This window comes from Balearica regulorum, chromosome 4 (genome assembly GCF_011004875.1).
Source record: "Balearica regulorum gibbericeps isolate bBalReg1 chromosome 4, bBalReg1.pri, whole genome shotgun sequence".
NCBI lineage: Eukaryota > Metazoa > Chordata > Aves > Gruiformes > Gruidae > Balearica > Balearica regulorum.
In genome coordinates this window covers 5850304-5876227 of record NC_046187.1, presented here as the reverse complement: position 1 = coordinate 5876227, position 25924 = coordinate 5850304, and the positions used below count along the sequence as shown (strand labels likewise).

At 37.7% G+C, this 25924-nt stretch overlaps 1 long non-coding RNA gene across 1 annotated transcript; it reads left to right on the top strand.

The window, feature by feature from the left end:
- Positions 1 to 1393: 1393 nt before the first annotated feature.
- Positions 1394 to 24794, top strand: LOC142601532 (uncharacterized). The gene is made up of 11 exons (XR_012835049.1): positions 1394 to 1470; positions 2306 to 2500; positions 4099 to 4238; positions 12943 to 13116; positions 16376 to 16493; positions 17649 to 17786; positions 18708 to 18903; positions 21958 to 22093; positions 22767 to 22903; positions 23895 to 24137; positions 24754 to 24794. It is a non-coding gene; the product is annotated as an uncharacterized LOC142601532 (long non-coding RNA).
- Positions 24795 to 25924: the final 1130 nt, after the last annotated feature.

Below are 25924 nucleotides of genomic sequence, written 5' to 3'. Positions count from 1 at the left end.
TGAACTTGCACTGGGTCATCTTGCTTCTAGTTTTCATGGGAAAAGAATTCAGCTTCTTTCTGAACTGCAGCAGGGACCATTATGCTGAAATGAACAGCATAATTCGTTATCTCATGGTAGACTCTCTACTCAAATCTGTTAATCACATGGTAGATTTTCTACTTGGAAGAGCAAAAAAGAAATAGCAACAGTAGTATTGCTAGCAATGGAAATAGCTAGCCATAGAAGATGTTGATATATTTAGTGATTAACCCTTCCTTCCCTGCTGACAGTTTGGATCCCATTCTTTTGCATGGACATCTGTATGTTACATGTTGAGTTTTGAGACCCAGCACTGCATCCCAATAGTAATCTTTTCAAAGCCATTACTGTTCTTCAGAAAATAAGCAGAAGACACTTCATGTTTTTTTTCAGAAGCTGAAGAAGGCATTGCACTAATAGGGGTAATTATAATTACAGAGTCTACATCAAGGGTCTTAGTTTTTTCTAGAAAGCCTCCTGTTTTGCTGTGAGACAGTTTGCCTCCAACCTCCTTTCTTTTCTTTTGGAAGCCTAGAATGCTCCATGACATCAAGTTTACAGGTGTCCTTCCCATTTACAAGGAAGTTGTACACTCAAGTTTACAGGTTCCCTTTCTTAACAAAACCAAGTCACTTACTGCTAGCAATTCTAACAGATTTTATCAGGGACAAGCAAGAACAGCCACTGTTTCAGCATTATACAAAACTTCAAAGTGATGTCTACCCGTTTATTTCAAAGGTCCTTTGCTCAAGTTACATATGACTAGTTAGGCTTGAATGAGCCAGCTGCAAGGTTTCTGCAGGCGAAGGGGTAACCTTCAGTTATATCTGCAGATTTGAAACTTGAATCCAGTGTCCTCAAGGCTGATCTGAATGGAAAAAACAATAAAGCATAGTAAAGCAACAGACATATGGTCCAGACCATAATGTAATTGTATAAAATAGGCCACAGCAGTTACAGTGATGTGAATTCATATGAAGAGGATCCTGGAGAAGACCTATGTACGGAGAACCCACTTTCATATAATGTTGTTCTGTAATGTATTGGTTCAGCATGGAACAATTGACTTAAGTGTTACACCAGTGTGTGACAGAAAAGCATATCACTACACATACGTGTTATGTAATTTTGTGTTCTAACCTCTATGGTGTTTTGTAATAATCTTTATTCTCTTTTTAATTAAATATTGAACTTATTTTCCTATAATTTTAGTAGTTTTTTGCAGTATGAATTTTGAAGGCAAATTGCATGGTTGATGTTTCAGTAAGACTTAACTTTTATTGCATTCACTTTCCCTGTTGAAATGCATATACTTAATTGTTTCTAAATTGTTTAGGATTCCTGCAGATTTTGAAGAAGTGTAATTATGAATATTTTACTTGTTTGTGACAACCACCTATGTGTAAAAGCATACTAACTCATCTTCATATCCTTTTTGTTTCCTGAGAGGTATGTGAAACTTGGAGTCTTTGCCAGTTCCATACAAATAATTTGTTTATTCATTTTGAGTAAAATATACTTCCTCTCCTTATTTGGAGAGCTTTTATTAGAGAGTTCCAGACTTGTATATTTCTAGGTCCAGAAAACTCTAACTTATTGATACAGTTAAAATAAAAATTAATATAATTTAAGTGTTTAGGCAGCAAAATCAATCACTACCACATACTGAGATGTCTGATGATGTTTTAACTGTATGTTGTTAATTATCTGCAAGGAGAATTAGGTTTGTGACTTTTTTTCTTTTGACGTTGTTAGTTATTTAAAAATTTACTTATAGAAAAATTGAGATTACAATTTTTAATTTTTCTTCCTTCCTTCTTCCATTCGGTCATTGCAAACTGAGGCAGCAGAAGAAAAAAATAAGATGAAAAAAACTCCCCAAACCCCAAAAAACCCCCAAAACCCAAAAAAGAGAAAAAAATTCAAAAGTTAAGATTTTCTGAGCAGTTTTTGAGGGACAATGCTATTAAAACACAAAGAAGAAAATCCTTTTTGGGGGGGGGGGACAGGGAGGGGAAGGATAATATATTTTACATATTTTGCATAGGGTTTTTGCCAGAGATCTTTGCTGCAAAGTTGTGTTACATGTTTAGGATTAATAACTGTATTTGAGAAAAATACTTAGTTGCTGAAAGTCAGTACATGAAAAGGAGAATGTACTTTTTTGCTTTTAATTGTTGCTGGATAAAATAGAATATATATATATTTAGATTAACCATGCTGTAAGTAATCAATAGCAGAAGTTAGTTAACTGAAGCTTTGATCTTGTCAATGATTTCAATAGAACAAGGGATAGAGAGGATCAATGTGCAAGTGAAAGACTTTCATAGGAAACAGCAGAAGTAGGTGCAGGAGTTTGAAGCCACTCCAGGTGATGACTCTTCAGTCGTGTCCTCCAGGAACGGACTCAGCAGCTGCAGGTGCTTCCATGGCAAGAACTGTTCTTTCCATGAGGTGTTTGAATTTCTCGCAGTTGGAGGTAATATGATTCAGATTACTGAATTCACGGTGGTGAACTGTATAATTGAGTTTATATGCAATGCAGAATTACCATTATGCAATACATTTCTATTTGGTCATAGCTTTCTTAAACAAACACTAAACCAAAATCAAAGTAAAAAAACAAACCAACAAACCCTTCTACTTTCAGTAGAAATTTCCATTCACAGTCTCCCACTTGGTATTACCTTTGGAAGAGATGGAGAACATTTCTTTCAGCTGATTTTGAGAAATGAGAAACTGAAACCTGTTGGTTTAAAGAGAATTGTTAATTTTTTAGTGTGTGTGTGTGTGTGTGTGTTTGTTTTGCTTTACTGTCTACTATATCAAACTGACAGAAGTCATCATTAGTTAAAATACGGACTTTTCCACAGTAGGTTGTGCCATGCAGAATAACATGAAAAGCTAGAGATGTTCTTGAAATAACATGTAGTCACTGCAATTTTAGAAGATTTTTTTTTTTTCCTCCCTACATTGTATAATTTCCTGCAGATTCAATTTGTTCTCTTTATTTTTCCATTACAGTTGACCCTTCTTGGAGAGAACTCTCTCTGATGTTAGGAACAGCAGCAATCTTGCTAGTTCCTTTTGCTTTCCATTCTGATCAGATGTATGGCCAAAGGCTGATACAAATCATTAGTATGACAACATTAGCAAGTGTAAATGATTTATATTTCAGTTTTGTCTATATGATTGTGAAGGATTTGATGCATCCTTTAGTTTACGCTAGCAAGTCCTAATTAGAATTCAGACAAAGGAGGAAACAGTGTAAGTTACCATGTGTGCAATTTGTATGTTCTGTGAGTTAATTTGTGAGGTTGTTATAAGAATGTGTTTCTGGTCTGTGTTTAAATTGCAACCTTTAATGCTCTCCATTTGTGTCAATATGTACCAATAACGTTACTCTTCAAAGATCTCTGACTATAGTTTATTTTAATTTTTCAGTTTAAAAGACATAGCATAACAGTCCCTCTAAAGCATCGCTTTTAGAAGTGGAGGAGCCCAGTGTGCTGTTGTCAGTGTATGACCAGGTTATTATAAAATATTTGAAGTTCAGTTACATACTTGCTGCACAAAAGTATAAGGATACCCTTCACTGTGAGATTTGAAATCTGCCTGTTTGTTTTTTGAGGCTAGTGATTGCTCAGAGTATGATAGCAGTTACAGCTGTAAAGCTCTATGCTTGAACATGTTTGAATTCTGACAGCTTATTTTTGTCTCTTGCACATACTGTGGAGTAATTTAAGGAAGAGCTGAAATGTTGTCACTGATAAACAGTTTCCTTGACCTGGAAAATTATTTGTTGAACATGTCAACCTGGGACTACTAGTCTTAATTTCATTTAATCATTATTGTCTATTTTTTTAGTTTATTTTATCTCCCATCCCCATTCCATTGTAAACTGGTACTGAATCCATAATATCCTGTGAACAAGGGCAGACAGTATATTGGCAAACTGGGTGTTTGCAAAGCAAGTGCTGCGATGTTGTGTCACTTTCACCAAGCCCCTATTTGTTATGTTCAAGTAGCATGTGCCTTTGAGTTTGCTAACGTCAGCTACCTCTCATGTTACAACAGGAGCGTGATCAGAGGCTGTGCATGACATGTAAACTGTCATCACCCTCCAGCGATGAAAGAAACCAGGGGGAAACAACTGCCCACGTCACAAGTGGAGGAGAGACTTGATGGTCCATTTGTCTCTGTGGACTCCAGCTGAGGTAGGCAACAAAATATTCTTGGATCTCCGTCACTGCTCGTGTCCTGGGCCTGATCACCACAGAAAAATCTAGCTGGTAAGATGGACGAACAAACCCAAAGCTACTTAGTGTTTCACTTATCAGTTGAAATATATGCAGTAGTATGTTTTGATGCCTGCCTTGAAAGTGGTGGTAAGTGCTTTGTAGCTTAAAAACAAATCCCCTTTGATTTGAGTCTGCAGCAGGAGTGGGCAAGAAGTGTGTTATTGAAAAGCATGTTTGTTTTAAAGTGGAACTTTCACCACTTTTATTGGAATATTGGTTAACACAGTCATTCTGCACTGACTGTGTAATGATCACTTGTACCTGAGTTGGTTCTCACTGCTGTCATTCTTTGTGTGACCTGAGTGGAGTAGGATTTTGAGAAAGTATTTAAGCAATGTATCTTAGAAATGTACACGAGATGCGTTGTACATAAAAATGAAAACTGTTTAATTCAAGTAAATAATTTAGATGCCTACCACCTTTCTACTGTGCATGCAACTGAAATATCAGATGCGATGTTTTTGAAGGAAGAAAACAAAACATCCTGGTGTTGGTCTGTAAGACCATGAGGTCCTTCCAACAACTAACCCAAAGACGACCTTGAGTGAGGCATTATTCTTCAATTTAATAAAGACAAAAGTAGTAAGAGTTGCCTCCTGGGTTTTTGAAACAGTATCATCTCACAAGTGTTTAACAGACATATGCTTGCGCATAAACTGTTATATAGGTCAGATATATAAAAGACAGTCTAGTCTGGAAAGGTGAGATCACAGTTTTGTAGAGCTTTGAAGCCTGATTCTGTGTGTGCTCCTGGAAGCCAGTGGAATTTAATTAAATTTTGGAATTTGATTGCTTTCTTAAGGATTTTCTTGACAGGATGTCCTGGTAAGCAGGAACTCAGTTCTGTACAAATACAAGCATAGGTGGAAAACAGTTGCTCTTTGAGTCAATAGAGTTGTTTGAGTGCAAGTGAGAAGAGAATTGAAATCTTTGTCTTCAAAAATAAAACATTGCACTTAGCTGAGAAGACGTTTTAATAGAGCCATGGCTTTTGAGACATATTCACTTTCTGGAACAAGCATGAGGCCCAGGATAGAAGGTATCTGAGGAACTCCGAAACGTGCAGGTATTATATTCCAGGATCTGCTTGTTGACTGTCTGCCACTTGGACAAACTGCTGTATCTCTCTGTTTTCCTGTTTCTCTCATCACTGCTTTCTTCCTGATTAGCCTTTGAGCTCTAAAAGACAAGATATCTTTCTTCTGCTTATATAGCCACTTGCACTTGCCTTTGCTTAGTCACTGTACTGAGTCTAGTAGTAATAATAGAAGCATTGCTTGATAATTACTGACAGGGTAGTAAAACTTGATGAGAAAACTAGTATTTGAGGACTGTGAATTTAATGTGGCTATAAATAACCAGAAAATGTCCCCGTTTTAATTTGATAATCCTTTTGTTTAAAAAAAAAAAATAGAACAAAAGACAAAACTGTAGCCTTTTATTAGTATGCCACGCCCTTTCTATGCAAGATTAATTTCCCATAAGAGATGCACATCCTGCATCACAAGAAATATATAGTTAGCTATGATGTTTCAGCTGTTGAGCAATGCAGTTAACTTTAACAGGTATACTTCAAATATCATTGATCATATGTTCATACCCTTTACCTATGAAATCCTTGAAGTAAGGAAAGTGTCTCTCAGCATGTTTGTACAGCAGCTAGCATCAGGTAGCTAGTAGCTTACTACTTGCTAGCAAACTGTGAATAACTGGTTCACTATTTTCTCATTCCATTTGTTACATGGCGAAGCAACCCTGTTACTTGCTGAACAATAATTGAAGAGAGTTTGTTTTCATTTCTGTGTTTCTTTGAGAAGGGCACTCAGCAAAAAGGAACCATTAATAAAAGTTATTTTGGGTTTGTGGTGGGGTTTTTTTTTGTTATCCTTCAACAAGGAAAATGCTGTAAGCCCTTAAACCCACACGTTTATTTCCAATTTAACAGCTGTTCAAACAAAACTGGGAGGAAGTGCTACAACAGGTAATGTTGCTGCTGAATTGAAGACCTTCACTGCAGCATTATCCAGGTTAACTCTTTGATACTAATATTGTCATTTTCTGTGGCGTGCCTCAGACTTTAAAATATTCTTTAACACACTTTATCTGCCAAATTCAAGTTAGATCATAAATCCACTTCCCAAGTCAAGAAGCACCAAAGTTACTTGACAGTCATCTTTTTTCTAAATGTTTTAAAGTCCATTTGTCTGGTAGATGCTGACTTTTTTAATGTAGCTCGTGTATACTGTGATAGAACTCAGAAGGATTCTTCTCTACATTATCTTCTACATCTGTATGCAACTTGTTCAGTTTCATAGTAGGTAAACTGGGGATTGAATCTGCTGAGATGAAATAATAAAAGCCCTTTGGGCATGGAAGGAAAAATTTGTGATTACAGATCTCACTTTTGCTTTGTTTTCTTCCTTTATCACTTAGAACTAAATTACTAAAAACTTCAAATAATAAAACTAAGATGAATTTAATCAAATTCAATCTAGAAAAATGCAAGAGGAGGATGCATTATTAAATTAAACCTACACTGATCTTTACAAAAAGACAAGATGCATGTGTTTTGTTTATTGGAGTTTGCTGTTTCTAACCAGCAGGGAGCTATTTGCTCCCTTTCTGGTTTTGAGCACAGAGTTTACTTTGATAACTAAAGCTTATCAGATGACACTGACAGCTTATGTAGAGGACATTTTCTGCAGTTTTGCTTTTACAGAAAGAAAAGGTTGTTGAACTACTCAGTTATTATGGGCAAAGGGTGCCAAGGCCTGAGCTTTTCATATCCTTCTTGTGATTTGAGCAGCATTGAGTCATGTAAGAACACCTTCTGTTAAATCTTTCCTGTACTTTTGATTTCTCTGTGTGTCTGAGAGAAAATCCTGCAGGTGTTTTTAGTGGCCTGGCCTAAAAATTTTTCTCAAATGAGTGCAATAGAAAGTTTCTTCTGCCTTGAGGGTAGTTGTTGGTAAGCCAAGCAGGTGAGGTTATCCTTTTCTAAACTATCTCCTCACCCAGGTTCAAAATATTTGTGTGTGATGCAGGGGGTAGGCTTAGCTCTTCAATACTAGAAAAAGACCATAAGGTCAACAAGCCGTGTCAGAGCTACGGATGAGACCAGCTGTACTGACCTGCAAAACAAAGCTTCTGTAAATTCTTCTGCCGGCTCCTTTACCGTGCAGCGAGGATGGCTGGAAGGAGTGATTTCTTCTCCTTGCTTTGACACTTTTCATCAGCTTAGCAATATAGCAAGATAAGTAAGATTGGAATTTGACTTCAGAATTCAAATGAGGACTGGAGTGGAAAAAAGCTATGAAATTAATGATTTGGACTTGGTTTTTGTTTTTCTGTTTCTAAAAATCAGTCTGTAGAAAGCAGACTTTCTGTGCCACCACAAAACTGGATGTCATTCAGCTAATCGCTGGAGAGCTGGCAGAGGGCCTGCCTGTTGGTTAAGAGTTAGCTGTTCTCAGATTGAAAAACTACTATGTTTGGTATGCAAGTTTAATAGTTTCTTTTTGAACTTAAAGAATTAATGGCCCATCAGAAGGAAAATAACAAAATGTTGGTTTTCCCTGGTATAAATTAGTGCATTTTCTTTCTGCTCTATATTTCAGTGATCTACTCTTTCAGTGGAGGTTGTCTAATTTTTTTTAAAAATGACAAGTATTACAAAGAATCATCCTACTTAAATTTCAGTCTACTAGCTACTAGCCATAAACACTGTTCTGTTTTTCTGAGTCATATTAATATAAGGACTTTATTATATATACATATTAGTATATCTATCTTTTAGGATTAGCTCATGATTTAATTGCTTTATAAAAGACTAACACTAGAAGATGGTATTTTCCCAAACCATTAGTTTCCAGTTAAATGTTACAAGGCAAGATTTTTCCAGAAATAGAAATTTAATTCTCAGACTGTAGAGTCCTTAGTCATGATTGTAAATTGTTACTCCAGAGCATAGTCCTGATCATTGTATCAAGTTATTAGTAAGGTGAATACATTTGTTAAACCTAAGAAAGCTTAACATGTATGTGTTTCCTAGCAGACTTCTTTCATAATTGCTGGTAACTTCCCTTGTGAATATAGAGGCCCAGTCAGTAGTCAATTCTGTAATTGCAAGTTTCCTATGATTAATTGTGCTGTTTCCTAAATTAGAGTCCAGCAAGGTCTGCTTAGGATATGGGCTGCTGTCATGTCCAGAAGGATGTTGTCCATTTTAGCCATAATTCGTATCTCTATCAATAGAGGATAAAATGTTTTGCTTCAAAATGTATTTTCAGGAAGATAAAAACAAATTATGAAGGCACTCAGTCTAAAAGAATTTAGAACTACATACTTGCTGTGCACTCAAAATGACTGTGTCATTTGCCTTTGCTTTTTCTAAAAGCAGATCGTGGCTGGTTAAAGTGACTGTTTTTACCATCTCTTTTTCCGCTCAGTATCCCTCATGACATATTTTGACAAAACCCAGACATAAAGAACAACATTTTCTAGAAACCAAGCAAAATAGAACACAGATGAATCCTTCAGTCTATATTCCATTTCAGACTTACCTTAGGTGAATCCACAGCTGCTGTAGATTTTAGCAATATATAGTCTGAGAAAACTGAAAATGTTTTCTTGTTCTCATCTCATACTTCCTTAATTTTGCTTTGGGAAGTCGATTTATACTGGTGTAAGAAAGATAAATTACTACAGTCAATACATATGCAAGTGTATGGTTATGGAGTTCACTGTTTACAGTAGTCACACGCAATATATTTAAGTTAAAAAGTCTACATATGTGTGCATGCACGTAGATCAAAACGTGTATGCAGTAAGAAAGGGATGTTATGAATATGACTTCGGTTTTACATAATGACCGAACAAGACAAATCAGGTCCACCTTTATATTGAAAAGGATGAAGACCTGTTCTGCTTATTAGGCCGTGAACAGTCTGTCTCTGCCATGCGTCCATAAGGAAAAACTAGCTTTACAGTTGCAAAGAAGGCCTTTCATTGATGAGGTTTATTGAACAACCTGTTAATGAAACACAGGATAGGGCTTCCATGTCTGCAGACTAACAGAAGCATCCCTGTGTATGAATAGACTCCTCCAAAGTGTGAGTTACACATCTAATTTATATTGACCCCGTGGCTTGGATTCCCAGAGTAGCTACGTTGGAGTCCTTAGTCTAATGGAGAAGAGTGAAAACGGAAAACAAATTTTTCATCTTCTAGATAATAATAACATTAGTAGAGAGGCTGCAGTGGGCAGGTTTCTCTCATCTCTAATTGTGTCCTTACTTGGGCACCACAGAGAACTGGATTTAGAGTAGAGAATCCCTAATCAGGTAGGTGCTTACCTGCTTTGAAATGAAGTGCCTAATCATTCTTCTGACTGTATACTGAATACAGGAGCCAACTTCCCTCTTGCACTTTGTTTTTGTATGCTTTCCATGTGTTTTACAAAATGGATCTTGGCATCTAATTTGGTACTGTAGGTTCTGCTGGGTGAACGAATGTCTGGGATGTCTGTTTATGACTGTAGCCCCAAATACTTGAATGTCTTTTGAAGATTGGTTTTAGGATTCCAAGTCAGGACAATTTTGTCCTGTCAGCAAACAGCCTGAGATACTGTATGTGAGAAACCAAACTCTCCAGTTGCAGCTCTGTTTCAGTTGGGCTGGCTGTTGTATGAACTGATCATATCACCACCAAGCTGAGGATGCAGGCTTTCTCTGCGTGTTTTTAAAAGTCATTATGTCATTGGCAGCGATTAATGACTTTCCAGCTGAAATCAGTGAACAAATATGAAAGACTAAATTGTGGTCATTTTGATCTGTGGAACCAAAGCAGGCCAGTTTCAGAACAAATGAATTGTCTGAACCTGGTTAATAAGATTCATATTTTCACCATATGACAAGGTTATATGTTTAAGTCTATGCAATCAGGAATCTAATGCATTTATGAATCTCATTTCCCCTAGTAAATGGTTAAATTCTCCTATAAAAATAAAACACCAAACCCAGAAGTGTTTGAGAACACCAGGGTTGTGAACTTCTTTTTATCTGGTGTTTATGTGAGTCTCTTTTTTACATTCACCTGTTTACCTATGCTTCTGCCCTCTTGTGGTTTTTAAATGTATTAAATACTGTAGATTTATATTTTCTAGGTTTTAAGACTACAGGTTTTTGTAATGATCTTAGGACTAATTTGCATTATCTAGGAAAAAAACCAGAAGTGCTGCTGCGTTTCTTCCAAGTGCATTGTTTGACTAAAAGAATTGTTCTACCTAGCCTCTGGTTTGAGAAGTTCTTTTCTTCTCTTTTAAACCATATTTATCAAACTGGCATAGCGGTCAGATCTTTTACACGTTGTTCTCATTTCTCATCCCTCTACTGTCACACAATTGCTCTTCACATTTGACTGTCTCGGGAAACCATGAATTGAAAGATAATGACAAGGCATATGAAATACCACTGATTTATTCAGAGCTTTAGGAACTTTTTCTAAGGACATAAGGTGAACAGATTGGAGCCTTCTACAGCATAATACTTTGCCAATACTACCTATAATTTCTATCTAAAATGTTAGTTTGTCCAGAAGTAGTAAATTGCTTCAAAGCTGGAGGCCAAGGATCACTCCCTGTGTTGAATACATCCAGGAGGATTAGTGTGTGTAAACCTGCAAGGTAGAATATGGTAAATAATGCATAAAAATGGCAATCCAGGCCGAGATACTCAAAACATTACGTATACATTCTGTGGTTTTCTGAGTCATTCAAATTATTTGTCGTTTTCGTTGTGCTTCTGTTTTTTAAGCTAATGCAGTTTTTAATTTTGCTACAGAACTAAGAGAAAGATAAGTGTTAATGTTCATAGTGTGCAGCTGGGAACAGGAAAAACTCAGCTAATGTAAAATGACCTATCAGACAGTATCGTTGTGGCAATATTATGGTCAATGCAAAATAATTTAGCCTCTTGGATTATCTTGTAAAATCTAACAGTGAAATGAGGAAAAAAATAGCATGGGGTCAAAGTCAGGAATTAAAAAATAAGTGTGAAAAGTAAATTCTTGGAGAGAAATTCGAAATAGGTTGCTGGTTTTCTAGAAAGAAAGAGGTGTTCTAGCAATAGGGAGCATTCCGGAGGAACAGTCTCAAGGGCTTTATAACAAAATGGAGGTAAAGACAAAAGCCAGGTTAATCGTGGTTTTTTTCCTCTTCTGTTTTCTACTACTGCTGCTGTCAGCAGCTCAACTAGTGCAGCAGCCAGCGATGCCAGAAAACTATCTCTGGCTAGAGATGGCATCGATTGCACTATTTTGTTGGAATCCTCTTCTGGATGCACACAAACTGGAAAAATTCAACATGTTTCTGGTAGAAGCCATGAAAATTTGGACAACAAGCTGTAGCAGAGATGTCCCTAAGGCATCGTGGGGTGTGAGTGGGTGACCATGGGGTTGTGTTGTCTGCGTGTTGCATGTGGACAGTGACGTGTGCCACTTGTTCAGGCCCGGGCTCACACTGTCCAAGGTGCTGGTGGCACCCAAGAGGTGCGGACAATCTCGGCACCACGAAAGCGAGGACCTGCCTTCTGGGACCAGTAAACCCCCAGATAAAGGACACATCTCTCGGAACCAAGATTTGTTCTGTTCTGTACAAAGGCATGGGATGAGTAACTGTCAGAGAACTTGCCAACAGTGTCGATACTGTGATATAGCCATCACAAAAGCACGGCTACCTGCATTTTGGCCTGAATGTCCCATTATCGTAATCTTATTCCTCTGTGCTTACTTTGCATCATTTGCACGATGTTGCAGAGTAATTTTTCTATTTATTTTTGAGAAAGTAGCAAAAATATTGGAAGCATGAAAGTTAATTTCTTGTTGGTAACTAAGCTTTTATTGTGCAGTGTTGTTGCCTCATGTAGACCTGGTTCCTAATCTCTGTAACTTCTCAGGTCAAAATTTATTTTTGTTGGTTTTTTCTTTGCACTTTTTTTTATGGTGTCTGTGGTTATTTTCATGCCCGCAGCGTGACAGCAGAGATTTTAGAAGTCACTTTGAAGGTGGAGGTAGCAGCTTGCTACTATGAGTAGTGAAACAACAGATAGAAACTGAGAGAGAAGCACTGGAGTAAGCTTATGGTATTTCTTTGGGAGACATCAGATAGACCACAGCTCCTGGACCCGGGAAGATGCTTTTATTGTGCTGTGATGTGTATGGAAATGGAAATAAAATTTCATTAGTTGTATTTGAAATTATTTGTATTTGACGTTCCAGACCATTCGCATCTCTTGAAACTGTAAACTCAATTTTGACTGGTAAGGCTCGTGGTCATCTTCTCTGTGCTTCTACTACTTCTTCGTTCAGCACCAGTATTCTGAGGTGAAGGAGCACAAAGCTGATGAGAAGGCTCTGTTTCTATAAAACTACTTGCAGGTTGAGGAGAGACTTGTTATTGGGAGGATTTTATTTATCTCAGCTAATAATGGGAGTGACTCTCCCAGTGGGAAACTTTCAACACCTGACAGTGTTGTTAGGGGGAATGCATGATGTGCAATATTCAGTTTCCTAAAAGATCGTCTCATTTTCCCTTTTTCTCCCCTGCATTATTTCATCGACACAGGAATAGAAAATAAGACTTTTCAGGAGAAGTGTAATTGATCACCTAGGTCACTCAAAAGCTGAACTCTGGTTCATGCTTGGAGAGAATGTTCCAGAGCTGTGGGGAAACTGAAGGAGGATATACAGGTGTTTTAATGTTTGGCCTGGACTGTCAGTTGCTTCTGCTAACTAAAGGGTAAGCAAAGAAAGTATGTTAAAATGTAGCTCCTTTGAAAGAAACAAAATGCTTTTGAATTGAGGTTGTATATATTCAGAGTAAAAATATGCAAATTAAGGGGCACTTACCAGCTTCCTTTTCCGGTTGTACTATGGACAAGTGCTACCCTTGCAGAATTACTAATGGATGGTCCAGTAATTATGAGAGACTTCTAATTATCCACTGTGCTATTTTCATGATTCTGAACTTGGAAGCCAATGCAACAAAAAAGCTGGAAGATGATCGTAGTGTAAATATTTGCTGAGTGCTTCAGATGGTCAGAAAGGCAGGAAGTGTGGAAGGGCAAGCATAATTCCCATCTAAGTGCAATACTGTCCTTCACAGCATCTTCTGAAATGGATCTTGTGGCCCTAAGGAGAAGGATTCTAAAAATGGATGGATTCTGGGGGCTGAACATGAAGATTTCAGATATTTTACCTTTTCTTCAGCAAGGAGAGAAGTATATTTTAAAAGAACAAAAATTGGAGTCTCAAAATGGCACCATTTCTGAGTAGAAGCTCTCACAAAGATGACAGGTATCACCAGACATATAAAATATTGTGATAGCTGTCAAGGCTAGAATGGAAATAACATTTGTTTAATTCTTTTTTTAAAGCACATTCATCTCTACACATGAAAACATAAATATTGAATGGTCTTTTGATGATTAAACCTTTATTATAGTTAAAACCATAAGGTTTTGTGTTATCATATGCTGTCCTGCTGTGCTGCTCTTTAGTACATGTGTGGGGTTTTTTACTCACTACCTAACGCATACATGTGTGTATGTGTTCACTAAGACTCCAAGGAAACATTTAAGTGCATGCTGGACTTCTGTCAAAGTCCATAGGGTGCAGGTATTCTAGAAAATAAGGAAGAGGCATTCAAATAGCATCTTAAATTGGAAAGTAAGGATGTGAGGAACTGAAACTTAAGGCTATTTTTGACATACTTGTTCTTGCTAAGTAACAATTTACTTTGTAAATATCTTCATAAAGTGCTACTTATTCTGAATTAGTGATAAAAACTTTTCCACGTACTAAAAGTACTGACAACAAATTCCCTTATTCTGCCAACATAACATTCTCATTTTTGCTGAAGAAAGCTTAAAGTCTGTTGCTCTTTTTTGCATCTCAACTTTCAATTCTACTAAATCTTTCAGTCATTTCTCTTTACATCTTTATTTTCAGCACATTTAGGTAATCTGTAGGGTTTTAAGTTGTTTTAGCTTGGGTCCATTGTGAGACATTAATATAGCTTTGACAAGGTACATGGTGTGGAACGTTTTGGTCTATAACACCAATAAAAACAGATGGGGGAGCAGAGCTGCGTATGACGTAAGGCACGCAAAAATGTGGATCTCGCCAATTAATCATGGCACACTGCTGACAAATAAGTGACAGTAATTGATGCAGCCCTTTGAGAGACAATCTGGAACTACTGCAGCCTGGGAAAGCTCATTCATTTCTTTTCCTTTGCTAAGTTAGTGGTGAGTAACAGCCCTACTTAATTGCTGCCCAGTGTTACTTTATAAGGTAACAGTGTCAGTGACAAGCCGGGAAGTGAGAGAGTCTAGCAGTTAGAGCACTATGTGGCTAAGTCTTATCTGTGTTCTGTTTCTGCAAACTATTGATGTTTTCTTTTCAGTATATTGGCACATGCATCTGAAGTGCATTTGAATATCTAAATGTGTTCTGTTAGATTTTCTGCTTGACAGTCTAATTATCAAAATGTTTTCATTATTTATATTCATCTAAGATGCCCAATAGCTTCCAGCAATAAAATGTGTGCACTCTGACTAGATCTAACTTGACCTCTGTGCTTTGTTTTAGGAGAACTTGTCTGACGCAGAGTAAAGCCAGAAGGTCTTATGGCTGTAAGAAAATGTCTAACTGTTTTAATAGGCAGTATGCCAGACCAAGGCAACATATATTCAAAGCACTGTCTGCTACTGAGGTCCCGTTTGCAGAATATTCCTTTTTTTGACAGCAGGGAGAGAAATCAAGGTTCAGTCCAGAATACTAGAACAAAGAGATACTGCTGTTGAATTTTCTCTCCAGTAGGCAGTGGTTGCTTCCATCGCATCGAGCAAAATTTCCTTCCAGAACAACAATAGCCTGCCTTGGTTATTACTGGAGTGAGGCCAAAATATTTCACTTCAGTGCAATAATATTTTTATAGCAAAAGAGCTGCTGAACGGAGCCTGCTAGGGCTATCGTATTTGTTGGCAGGGCCACCTCCTACCCAGTCATGCTTTAGATCTGCTGCCATTTCCTTGTAATTATCAGGCTGGGTAAGATAGTATTCAAATCCCTGTTACTTCTGAATAAGCTCTCTGATGGTTTCCTTTTTCACTTTCTTACCTCTTTTCTGCTGCAGTAGAACAGGTGTCCCCAGCTCTGAGAAAAGGAGGTAGTCTGATAGGGGTGGCATAAAAAGCTGTGTGGGAAGATGAGCGAGTAGGAATAAAGAGTGTTGAGGACTTCCAGCTCATTGCTCTGGTTGTTTCATTAAACAGAAGGGCAGCTAGCTGGGCGGTAACGCTGGATAAAGGAACTGGCATAATGACAGACCACCGTGGTCTGTAGGAAAGAGGAAGTTTTCAGCAGTTTTCATGTAAGATTCTGCTGGCACTTGAGAAAGAAGGAATAATTGCTCCCATTTTATGGATGTGGGAACCAAAGCACAAGGCAGTTAACTGCCTTATTTGCTGATAATCCAAACACTTGCATTTTCCATTGACTGGAACAAGAGCTGCAGAAACTTAGGACCTCAGTGAACCAAGCTGGTTACATCTGATTTGCCAACCTCTGTAGTGATTCAGCAGCAGAGCAGAATGGAGGTCTAGGTATAGATGTAAGGAGGGGAAAAGGGGAAAGCTGCTAATGAATCATGTGTTTCCTTACACTAAAATCCCTTGCAGTGGCACTGGCAATTTAGATCTTCCTAGCTAAGCACTGCAGTTACTCTGTGGCTGCAAATGACTTTACATATGTAGAGAGCTGGAGAGAACTGGAAATGCTGCACAGTGCTGAGAAATGCAGATGTCACCTGCATGTGAAGTGACCTGGGAAGAAAGGCAACTCCCACATTGTCAGAGGGACTGCACCTACCTCCAGTCTAATTCTCCAGAACCTTGCAACATATCAGAGGATAATGTGTATTTCACACAAGTATAAATGAGCATGCACCTAGAGGTTGCCTGTACCAACCTGACCATTTGCATCTTTGTCACCAGGTTTGTGGCCAGGTCTCAGAGCTACTGAGATCACAGCACTATTTCTGGACACTTGACAAGTTGGCAACATCAGTGAAAATATCCTATAGATTCAGCCCCTCCTGCAGGTTTTTTCCAGGTGATGTACCAGTCTCCTTTTGTGGAACAAGGACTTCATAGTAAATGTCCATTACTTAAAACACTTCACAATTTTGTGCTGACACTGCCATCAATCCATAAACACTATCATTTGTGTTCGGTCTGAAGGGTTTTGAAGCATGGGTATGCAAGAGAGGAGCAGTCATGGGCCTTTTTCAGCCTTGAAAATCTTAAATCATTCTGCTGAATAGTGGGCTTATAGTTTTGGCATACCCATAAATAAACCTGTAGTAAAAGCAGCAATGTACATAGTTGCACATCTGCAAGTGTCTACAGAGATGGTTTGCTCAATGCAGTGTTGTGGGGGTTGGTCAGCAGTAATTCCCATCTTGCTGACAGTGTAGGAAAGGTAGATGATCTCTTTTGGACAGACTACAAACTTTTCTGGATTTAGCTTTGAATTGGCAGAGAGCATTATAAAGACATGAGGTCTTTTAGCGTGCATCATATCATCTAGGTACAAAACTCTATGAACCATGCTTTATTTTTCCATGCAACTCATCATCCAGCCTTTTCTTCTGGAAACATTCTAAATGACGCTTTACTTCCTTTTGTGAAATCTCCAACTCCTGATTTTTGCTTCTTTTTTCCCATCTTGTTGAGTTTGGTTTTTTCTTTAAGTTTCTCTCCCCAGTTTTGAAGTGCAGTAGGCATTGGTGACTGAGCAGTAGATTTTTTTTCTTACTTCCATTTGGCCATATTTGATTTTTTGAACACAAATTTACCTCTTTAGAGCCTAAATTTTTTCCCCACATGATTCTTGTTGCTCTGATACTGCAGTGCTGTTGCTAGAATAACTAGCGAGAATGTGCTGGCAACAGACTACAAGAATGTTATTCTTCCCTAGCAGAAATAGTCAAAATGTGGGGCTTTGCAGGGAATTTCCAGTAAGAGAGGAAACTGATGGCAATGTAAAGAAAATCTTCAATGAAGTCTTGCTTGTTTATAAGGAAGGTACAAAACTCTGTTTTTCTGAATACCACGAAACTAAAAAAAAAAAAAAAAAAATCTAAAAAGATTTTTTTTGGGGGGCTGGGGGTGTGTGTGTATATATGGATGCAATTCTTGCTCTGATTTCCCGACTGGCTTTGATTTTCTTTTCTCTTGTCTGTACTGTTTTGCCTTCTCATTTCAGATGTACAGGTACACAGTTCTGCCAAAAATATATCCAGTGAAACACCTCTACCTACATAGTTTGGGACCATATGTATTGTTTCATCTATTTGACTCTAAAATAGCTTTAATGGCTTAATAAAACCATCTTAAGTGAAAGGTCAGTGTTAATTCCAACCCATCTTAATGAAGTTTAATCCAGTTTGCCAGCTAATGACAAGATCCTTTGGACCCCACATTTTACTTTGGAGTTCGTAGAAGTAAAAATGTACCATAACAGAATGGCTTTTCTTCTCCTTGCAGTTCAGGTTATTTGCGCCATTACTGCATTACCTGCTGAAAATTATTGATTTTATTGAAACAGCTTTTGCTGTCTGGTACCGGAGAGGCCTCAAGTGTTTATGTGGTTGTGCCTAAAGGGAGAACAGCAGCATTTCACAATTTCTATGGGACATTTTGGATTCAGTGTACTTTTACTAAGAGTAAACACATCTTTTGGTGGAGGTCTCTGAGGTAAATATAGGCTACAAGCAGAAAGGCTGCACAAGAGAGACATTTGTGGAACCTTAGGTAGGTTTTCGTAGCTTTATAAGTAAATTATGAGAGAATATCTCGGAGACTAGGAATAGGGTAAATGAGATGCAGAAGAAACTCATCATTTCATCTAAGTTGAGGTGGTTTTGCTTGTGAAATAGAGGGAACTGGAATTTTAGCTGTTGCAAAAGGCCTGGCAAATGCCAGGAGTGTTTCCCTGGAAGATTTTACCATTGTGTTCCAAATTCCACTGAACCTTTTCTCTTATTTTAGTAGAATTCTTGGCATAGATTAGGTATGATACAAAATCTGTTTCCCTCTAAGTTTTTTTCCGTCTTTGCCTTTTCCCTTCAGGTTATTGTTGCTGTTACACATGTCAACTTCTCAACCCTTCCTTTCCTGGCTGTCTTTCTCTGTGTTTAGATCTTTCTCCAAGAAATCTGGAAACATGCACTCATCTATTTTCCTTCCAAGCAGAAGAACAAAAGCGCAAAATGAGTGGTGTATTCCCTGCTGATTTCACAACTTGAACCAGTATTTTTCACAGTGTTTTCGCAGCCTTCCTCCAGAGGCACCTGCCAGATCTTGATCCCTGCTCAAACTCTCTCTGCTGTGGCTATGCACTGTTGTGGATTACTAGGATAAGATGTGTCCTAGGAAAATGTGACTGCAAGTGGTAAAAGCAGGAATGTTTTTCTGTAGAGAAAAGTTAACACTTCCTCTGCCTCTGAGTTTGTTGTAACGTAAGTAATGATGCAGAGTTCAAGGTCCCTAGAAAACTATGTTCTGGTATTTTTGACACACCTGAGAATGTATTTTTAGCTTTGACACAATGTAGCTGTCACTATTTCCTGCATGCTATAGCTATTTTTCTGAACTGCTAAGGTACTGTTCTTTTTAAACCATGTTTTACTAACGTTTTCAGAGCTGCACGAATAGAGGCAGTCAGCATTGTTAGGTTCATTCAGAAGAGTGCCTAAGACTGGCTACTTGTGATTATGTCCAAGCAGTGACTGGGAATATAGATATACTTAGTTCCTTACTACATTTGTAGTTATTGAATATGTCAGTATTTCCAAAAGAAGCAGCTGAATGAGATGCACAGTTATTCATGAGAGAAGGAGGCATTGCATCTGATGATGAGGTGTCACGTCCCTCTGGGAGTGCTTCTCTGCTGCCTCCCTTACACAATGATGAGGAGCCCATAGCGTGGCAGTCCCTCTGTGGCTGCAGCTAGTTGGCAGCATCTTCTTAACACGACTTGGTGCCTCAGGAAACTAGCAAAGGCAAAAGATTAAATGTGGCGTATTTATTGAAAGTGTTTGTTAGTAATGTCATGCTTTGGGATTTTTTTTTTTTTAATTATTTTTAAAAATCTTACTTGTTTATTGCAGGTATTTTGTTCATTTGTATCTTGTGCTGGTTTTTCTCTAAAGCATCTCCAGTTTGCATAAATACTGCTTTTCTAAGTGCTGGTTAGAGTCTGCATGTGAGGAGGGGATTGGGTGAATTTTTGGTCATGTTTTTCTGTTCAGTAAAGTTAGTACTAACATTGCAAAAGAACATTCGTTCTGAAAACCTTGTATTCAGCGTGGAATAGTGTTTGGGTGTTACATGAACGGTCAGCATTTTCCTGCCATTTTGTACCTGAAACTAAGCGTGACTCTTGTGTGATTTTTTTTTTTTCTTAATACAAAAATTGTTCATTACTATGCTGAAGAGTTTTGATGTGGTAAAAGACATTTGCTGTGTGATTTGTGAACTGAAACCTCACTGTCAATTGAAAATGTTACTCTAAGAATTACAGTTTTATTTGATGTGTGTACTGTGGACTTCTAATTGTTCTCATCTACAACCTGAGATGCTATTTTACTTTGTACTGTTTTGCACCCACCTGGTTAGCTATTCCTAACTAGCGAGCTTACAGTTTGGATCAGTAAGAAGAAAGAAAGAAAAATACTGCTTCCAGTTTGTGGTTGATAAATGAGCAATGAAATAACGAATTGGCCTGGCCATGCTCTGAAGTCTGTGGCAAAGCTAGAATTTGAAACTGTGTTCTGAGTCAGCTATTAGAGCAGACTCCTTGACTGGGAAGAGTTTCAGCTGTACAAATCTTTTTTTATATGGAGTAGTTTGAATGTCACCTAACAAACCAAGTTCTCTTCTTGTTTTGACATGAACAACCCAGATTTCCTCTTTTGCTGCCAGACTTCATTAACTGTGTGGCTTTTTTAATCACCAGGCACTCACCCAAAATAGCCTATACATTGTTGGAGTGTCCTTACTGGTAGGAAGCATGACCTTCTCTCTGATACTGGGCCACCAAAAAGAATGTAGTAAATTTTAATGTGATTGTAACTTAGCCAGCATTTACATAAAAGAAAACAATGATCTTCTTGTTATGGAGATCATTAATGAAACATCAGCACTGGTCTGCAAATGCTACCATGTTGTGATCCAGCTGAAAAAACAGCCTTGTGTAACCTGAGTGCATTGCATAACACAGGAAGTGGAAAAACAAACTAAATTTTCAAGAGTTGTTTATGTTTTAACTAGATCCGAATGAAAAGTCTACAGTGAATAGCTTTTTGAGTAATTTAACATATATCCTCTGAAGGAGTATCTATGAGGCTGAATATATTCTTTTTCTCCTGTTCAGTGCTGGTATTTGTGGTTGCATTTTTCAGCATGTTAATCTAATGCTTGAAATTCAAATAGCATTGAATTACAGATAAGTCATGTGGCACTCTTTCTGTTTCCTATTGGAGAAGGGTACAAGTGCTCTGCGGTCAGGATGTGTAGGTGATTCAAAATTCATCTTCCTTATGCAGTCAGGCATGTAACTTTGAAATTTGCTTACCAGTTAGTGTCCTGAAAGATTAAAGCAGTAAGTCACTTGTGATGGGCAAACTCATGTTCCAGTAAACTCGTGGAAACATAATAATTTACAGAACTCGCTTGATATTTTTTACCTAGCTATAGTTCAATGTGTTTCAATGCAAGTATGTTCAAGACAAACTAATTTCCCTTAAATAGTTTTCTTTGGTTATATCTCACTGTGGAAAGGCAAAGTTGCAAAACTCAGCAAGATTTCAGGAGGCGGCAGCTAATCAAGAAACTCTGCAACTATTTCTTGTAAGGTCTGCCATTTTCAAAAGTGTTAAATTCCCATGAGGATCAAGTGTGTAAACAGTGATCTGAACTTAGGTTTTGGCATTCAGGTCTGAAACATTTGTTAACAGCTTTAAAAGTCCTCCCTTGATATTTTTAAACTTCCCAGATCAGAGATTTCTTTAGGATGAGTTACAGCCTGTGGAAGTTTATCTTGTTATAAAGTTTTTGAAGGAAATTGCATCCAGGCAAAAAAGGGTAAAAATTTAATTTAAAGACTGAAAACGTCAGAAAACTGAACTGCAAAATGAAACTGTCAGCTCTTGTTACGAGTGGTGTGTAAACTAACACGTGCACAGAATTTGGGAGACTTACGTTGACTTTTCATTAGCTGAAGATCTATTTCTGTGACCCAACTGAAGGGCCACAGATATTGTTCACCAAAAAAAGATTGCTCAACATCCACCAGCCAATTGATACTGGCCCAGATGTGAATTATTAATGCATAGGACAGTGTTGTGAATTGTATTTTGTCTTTTATTAGTGAGAGAGGAGGGGAGGGTGGTGTGCTGGCTTGTTTTAGGAAATAGCATGGTGTTGTAAACTCTGAATTTCTTACGTACTGAACTGAACAGAATTGCAAGGCGCACACTCATGATAGTTTCTTTTGTTATCATTAAAATTAGTAGCCATCTGGTGAGTATCAGCTTCAGTAGAGATGTTCTTTGGTCAGCCTTCAGTGGGTAAGTGAGAGGCACAGAGGATCTGCGTCTTCTCAGACATTGCGTGGCATTGGGTATGTTCTGCCAGCGGGAGCTCAGGGTAGGTGATGAGAAAGCACTTGACAATGAATATAATTGCTTTATACCATGGGGCTAAAGTAACATTCTCAGCCTATATGGTCTGCTCTATTAAACTATGTAATATTAAGTATGCATTAAGTATTGTGGTTTATTTGATCAACAGAACCCTCCCGTCCCTGCTCCCCAAGCCACAGATCCAGCAGTGGCTTTTCAATTGAGTTGAGGACACCACATAATTTATGGTGGCCTGGGGATTATTCTTTAGATTTGGGTTAACTTAAAATTTGACAATGTTTTTATAATTATTTTTTTCCTTTATTTTATTTTCCCCATGACAAAAAAAATCTGCTTTTGATATATATATTATTACCCACGTATTTAAAATATGTGACAATATACAAACTGTATTTCAAGTGGCGCAATACTGGCCAATTTCCAGCTCGGCTTAGATTTATAGGATAACAATATATTGTATTGTTTTGTGTCAAATTCCTGGACTGACATGACAGTTAATTTTAACACCACCCCCCCATGCTTATATATAAAAAAAAAAATTTATGAAACACAACAAATAAGTGAAAGATGCACACTTCTTTAAAGGGCTGGTTGTTTCAGGGAAAATATTCTGTCTAGAGGTTTGCTGAGATTAAACTGTGTGTGTTCCATTATCTTATTTGTCCTCTGTATTTCAGTGAAGTCTAGAGGTCCTTGACAGCTGTGCTACATGCTGTGTATGCACATAAGAAGTCTTCACTGTAGTTGAAGAAGGGAAAAACAAGAGCTGGATGTGAAGAACAATTGTGGAAAGGATAGTGTGTGCTTAGCGAACGTACGTCTGCTGGGTTTTTTACCTTTATAACATACATGTGAAAACAAACTTTCCTGTTCTTGTTGCTTCATTTCTTATTTCTCTCTTGAGTTACAATTCTCTCTTCCCGACATTAATACTTATGTTTCTATCAAGTAAACATGATGTAATGAATTAAAGATTTCATAAACTGAAGGGGGAAACCAGACATGACAACTGACATATGAGATTTCACCTTTGTGAAAGTCTGACCCCATTCAGGACAAAGGAGCTTTTTTTGTTTTTGTCTGCCATTGCTTTTGCAGTGATGTAACTGGGAATGTGTGTGGCAAAAATTATTTGGGTAGTGAGTATCTTAAAGATTAGTTGATTGTACATGTGTTCAGGATGTAAATCCTACATACTTACAGGTGGATCCAAAAATTATTAAAAATGTGGGCCTAGCTCCATGAAATAAAAGCTGTAAATAGAAGAGGAAGTAAAAAATGGTGAATAAAAGCAGAAATGTGGACATATTTTAATTCTACATATTTTTTTAAAAAAAGAACTGTATTGGATTTACTGTAATTTTTGAGAAAATATGTATAAATGAAGGGGTCTTTGTAATGCTTAAATGTAGGCCCAAAATGTGTTGTTTACTGAAGCCCTGCTTAATTGCTTCCTCAACCTGGAAGGATGTTAGTTGTTAGTAATATTGTTCCAGAGGTAAGTCAAGTCTTGCAACTCTCTTGTTGCTGCAGGTGCCTTACCCTTCACAAGATCGATCTTTTGTCTCATACTTGCAGCCTATAGGGTGCCTGTATTAGGCATGTAACTTCTTATAGAGTCCTGGCAATGTAACTAATAGAAAAATGTTTTACATTCAGCACAACAGTAGTTGCCACTTTCACTTGGAACAGGTACAAGGAGTTGACATCTGTTCCTTTTATCCAATATTTCAGTGACTGGAGCGCACACGCTGACCTTGGGAAACTTGGATTGAGTTTTGCTCTCTGGTCTTCTTATTTTGCAGACCAATGGCCTGGGATAGTGGAGTTTGTTACAGTTTGGGATGTGCCACTCTGAGGAGAGAGGGAGGGAGGCAGGTGCCTCACTGTCCTTAAAAGATGTTTTTTATGGCTGTCTTTATCCCTGGAAAAGCTTTTTAACCCAAGTTTTAACCCAAGGCTCTGAAGCCCAAAGTGGCAAAGGAATGACCTCAAGAACATTTGTGTCTTACGCTACAGCAATCAGATGGGACAGAGACAATATTCAGGTAAAAAACATGCATTGGTTTTTGCACTGCACTCTGTTTTATTTATTTTTTGTCTACTCCTCAGTTTATTCTCCTCATGTTTCTTCATTTACAAATCTGAACAAGAAAACAAAATCCTATATGTTTGCCACACTGGGAAGTAACACGTTAGAAATCTAAACCAAAAAATGGCTGCATGGTTTGTTTATCCTCTTAATTAAAGGTGGATTTTTCTGTAAAGTATGAAAAATGCCTTTTTTTTTTTCTTAAAGAAGAATTTATTTTCTGTGCAAAATGTTGTTTGAGAACCGTAAACTGCTGAATGCCTTATATTCTCAAGTTCAGGGGGAATACTTTGGAAACAGCTATAATTCAGAACTCTGAATTATTCTGAATAATTTACTGTGGCTACTTTATTCTGTGATCTGTCAGACCCAGGCTGCAGTAATTGAAGCTTAAGTAGCTTAGCCACTGGAACTGCATAAGACAATAGGGGTGAATGTATTTCAACAGAGTATAAGCGTTTGATCAAAGTTCTGTGCGTTATCAAAAGTAATTCCCAGTTGTAACAGGAGATTGCCTGCTGATACACATGTTTTTAACAGATACCAAAGCCCATTTTCTATTCTTTTTGCAGGAGGATGAACTTCTGTTCAACAGCCCATCCTTTAGTAGAAGTAAGTTCAAAGGAATGTTGAGCAAATGTCGCTAATCCTTTTGAATTAGCGGTGCAAGCTCATGAGGTCACTTGTAAAAGTGATGTAATATGCAGAAAACCTCTAATAACCGAACATATGTTGTATGTAAAGCAAGAAGCAAAGTAAACTGGAACACTGACATGAAATTGAGCAGCATATATTCCATATCCACATCAAAGGTCTGAGTGGAAGGCATTTCAGACAAGGACATGGAGCTGGTAATGTCTCTATTTTTCTGGGTGTAGCATCAAACATGAATGCATTGTATTCTAACAGTCTGAACTTCAACCTCTTAAAACGGGTTCAGACTTCATGAGATTTAGCATTAATGGCACATTTGCAAATAATTGGGGGTCTTTTGCTTGTTTGTTTGTTTACCTCCATGATAAAACTTATTACATTTGTGGATCTGGTGATACGCGTTTAAAGAAATCCCATGTACTAAGTACCAGTCAACATTTTTAATTTTTTTTTTTTTCTTTCTCTTGAACGGGCTAAGAGTTGCATGCAAGAATTCTGCTGCTTGTTGCAGTTACATTAAAATGCACAAATTCATTCTATGTTACTTACCACTACTACAAATTAGCATGCTATGAATTTGTCATCTTTTTTCTTGAACTAAGCAGAATGCATACCCATTGAGCCTGGTGCTTCATGATATCCAGCCTTTTGCTGCTTAGGTTTCTCGATAAATCTGCACTCATAATTAGGACAAGAGTAGCTGGAAAAGGAGTGCAAAGACCTCTAAGTTAGCTCTGATTTGGGGAGGCCATAAGGTGCAACTCAATACCGTGTAGATAAACTAGCATTGATGCCTGAAGCAGCAGAGCCTAGCTCTTGGCCTGAGTCAGCAAACCCACTTTTCAGGTCGTCTTAATTTGGGAAAGGGCTATGCAGGCTCAACTATATGGTTCCCAGGTTTGAAGGTAGCTCAGTGCATCATAGCTTTGGGTGTTTGCAGTCCATTCTGCAATGTAAATTCCTCTCTTACTTCCTTGGATAATACATTGTCTGCTTCTAGAAATAACATGAGATTACATTGACTCTTAAGACAGGTCCTGTATGAGTGCATATGCATCATTGAACAACTGATTCATTGCTTGCCTGTGC